The sequence below is a fragment of the Mastomys coucha genome, chromosome X, assembly GCF_008632895.1.
Source record: "Mastomys coucha isolate ucsf_1 chromosome X, UCSF_Mcou_1, whole genome shotgun sequence".
In the NCBI taxonomy this organism is placed as follows: Eukaryota; Metazoa; Chordata; class Mammalia; order Rodentia; family Muridae; genus Mastomys; species Mastomys coucha.
The window spans coordinates 144,243,643-144,246,742 of record NC_045030.1 but is presented as its reverse complement, the minus strand read 5'-3'; the positions used below and the strand labels follow the sequence as shown (position 1 = coordinate 144,246,742).

Here is a 3,100-nt window from a genome sequence, read left to right as displayed (position 1 = left end):
TTCAGTAGAGATAAGGGATCATGCAGGCCAGCCTGTCCTTGGTCCAGTTCCCACTGTCTTTACCTCCCAAGAGTATGCAGCACCATGCCTAGATATAAATGCTGTTAAATGAAATGTTAGTTTGCTCTCCTATTATTGAAGAGTTCAAGATGCTAGATATATCATACAATAGGAAAACAAGATATATAATGTCACTGAGTGTCAAAGAAATATGAGGAAATTATTGTGAATCCATGTTCTAAAATTTTTTATACTAAACCATGATTGCTATAAAGCCAGTATCTTCTTGTCCTCCTACTCTCCCCAAATACCCATAATTATCTTCCTGTGTCTGAGTACATTAGAAATAAATTATCCATGGCAATTAATAAAAAATATAATGCATAGAACCACAGATACTTTTGGGATATAAGAATGGTGACTAATAGTAGATTAAAAGTGAATATAAAATCACATAGAATGGAATATAGCAGTAATCTAAAGGAAGACAGCAATCCTACATGATAATAAGCATTATTAACACTTAGAACAAATTGGGAGTTAACCAAGGTAAAATCTTGGACTAGAGATGTTCAGTTGACAGAAGGCTTGCCTAGCAAGCCTAGGTTTGATTCCCAGAACCACATGAAGTGTCCATACAAATACAATCATAATTATAGCATTCAGAAGATGGAAGCAGGATTATTAGGTGGAGGCAGGTCATTGGTTATTTAGAAAGTTTGAGGCCAGCTTAGGATGCATGAGAGATTGTCTCAAAAAAGTGAAACTTTGATCAGTCAGTAAGCAAGTTTCTGAAGTCCCATTTTGAGTTAACAACACTACTAATTCATTTAGGAGTGAAAAATTCTTGTAAAAACACAACATTTCAGAAAATACTACACTGATCCCATTGAAATTATAGGTAAGATATATTTATATGCAGTGAATAAAACAAGATAAGATATTTAATATAAATTTTAGTTTTATGAGCAAGTGAAATAGACACAACAACAGAAAATGTGATTTAGACACAATAATTTATAACTGCAGCAAGAAAAGGCAGACCATAATATATATATAGGAACTGTCTCAAGAGTATATATACTCAGGTGATAGTATGAGCAGCAACAGAGAAACCTGGGCCACAAGAAAGGATGCTAATGAAATTCTACCACATCTTTGTCCTATCTGTCTTTTCAATGTTTTATATTTTTAAAGATCCTTCTACTTAACTGGCCTTCTTTGATTCCTTGAACAAATTTCTACTTGCAAATGTTACTATTATGTATAAGTCTTTCCCTGATAACTCAATATGGATAATATTCTAATTTATCATAGCCCTTTAGTTATGTTATCTACAGACTGTTAAATACTAGAATGTGAACTTCATAAAAAGAGGGTTTGACTTACTTACTGCTAAAAAGACAGTTACTGAATGGAAGAGTATACTGGTTGAGGTACAAAAGAAAGAACAGCAATTCCACATCCCTTCTCTCCACACCAAGCAAAACAACATCAGAGCATCTGCTCCCAAAATAGAGCACAAAGAAGAAATAGATTTGGGCCAAGAGAGAAGTCAGTGAGGGGCAAAGACAACATCCAACAGGAAGAGTAAGCCCAGCTGGTGTGTTGAGTAGCTACTACAGCTACCCTGGAGGCAGCATTAAAATCAGTGCTAGAGCAAGGGTTCTGTGGTTAAAGGCAACCAGGTATTGTTCTCAGAACCTACATGGTGGCTCACAGCCACTTGTAACTCTAGGAATGGGACACCTCTTCTGATTTCTGTGGGCTCCTGAACACACATGGTGCATATACATAAATACCAGGCATACGAACATATACATACCATTAGAAACAAATATTTAAAACAACAAAGAGTAGATTACAGTTAATAAAAATTCAAAACTGCAATCCTCATTGCAAAAATGACTAATAGGACAATATAATCTTCTTAAAAATAAATTATATCATTACAAAATATAGAGGGACAAAGAGAGGAAAGCATGATATAAAAAGTTAATATAGGAGAAAAATAGGAAATAAACAACTAAGATTATCTTCATTTATAGATGATGAAAATTTATACACAGAAAATCCAAAGCTAGACATTGTGGTATATGCTTTTAATCCCAGCACTCAGATATAGGCAGGTGGATCTGTGAGTTCAAAGTCAGCATGATCTACATAGTGAGACCCTGTCTCAAAGGGAAAAAAAAAGTAAATTGGGGGTTAGGAGATAGGGGTTTAGTGAGTAAAGCACTTACTATGAAAACACAAGGAACTGAGTTTAATCCTCTGAGAGAAAAGCCTCTCAATCCCACTCAAATCAGTGATCCAGCAACAACAGAACACAGTGAAGAGTGATCAAGGACATTGTAGTGGTTTGAGTATGTTTGGCCCAGGAAGTGGCACTCTTTGGAAGTATAGCCTTGGAGTAGGTGTGTCACTGTGAGTATGGGCTTCAAGACCTTCATCCTAGCTGCCTGGAAACTAGTCTTCTCCTATTTATTTGCCTTTGGATGAAGATGTAGAACTCTCAGCTCCTGCTGCACCATGTCTGCCTGGATGCTGCCATGTTCCTGCCTTGATGATAATGGACTAAACCTCTGAACCTGTAAGCCAGGCCCAATTAAATGCTGTCCTTATAAGACTTGCCTTGGTCATGGTATCTGTTCACAGTAGTAAAATCCTAAGACAGGAGTTGTTACCAGGAGTGGGGTACTGCTGTGATAGGCCTGACAATGCTATGGGTTAGAAGAATGTGGATTTTGGGACTTGGGATTTGGAAAACAGTGGAATCCTTTAAGTGGGACTTAATGGGGTACACTAATAGGAATATGGAAGACTTTGTTGCTGAGTGTGACTTGAACATTGTAGACTTGGCCCAAGAAGTTTCAGTGGAGAAGAAGTTCAGTATGTGTCTTAGAAACTGTTGTATTTTGGTGAAAAATGTGGCTGCTTTTTGTCATTGTCTAAGGAATCTGCCTGAGGCTAAGGTGAAGATTTAGATTAATTGAGATTTAGATTAATTGCTTTGAAAAAGGAAGTCTCAAAACAGTCTGGTATGAATTTGGTTGTGTGGTCACTAAAGTTCACTTTTATTAAGAGTGGTTTTTTTTTG

General features: G+C 36.5%; 1 protein-coding gene across 6 annotated transcripts in view; it reads right to left on the bottom strand.

Moving 5' to 3' along the window:
• The window catches only part of Wnk3 (WNK lysine deficient protein kinase 3), a 149,132-nt gene that overhangs the window by 24,473 nt on the left and 121,559 nt on the right, over window positions 1–3,100 (bottom strand). The gene's annotated exons all lie outside the window — the stretch shown is intronic.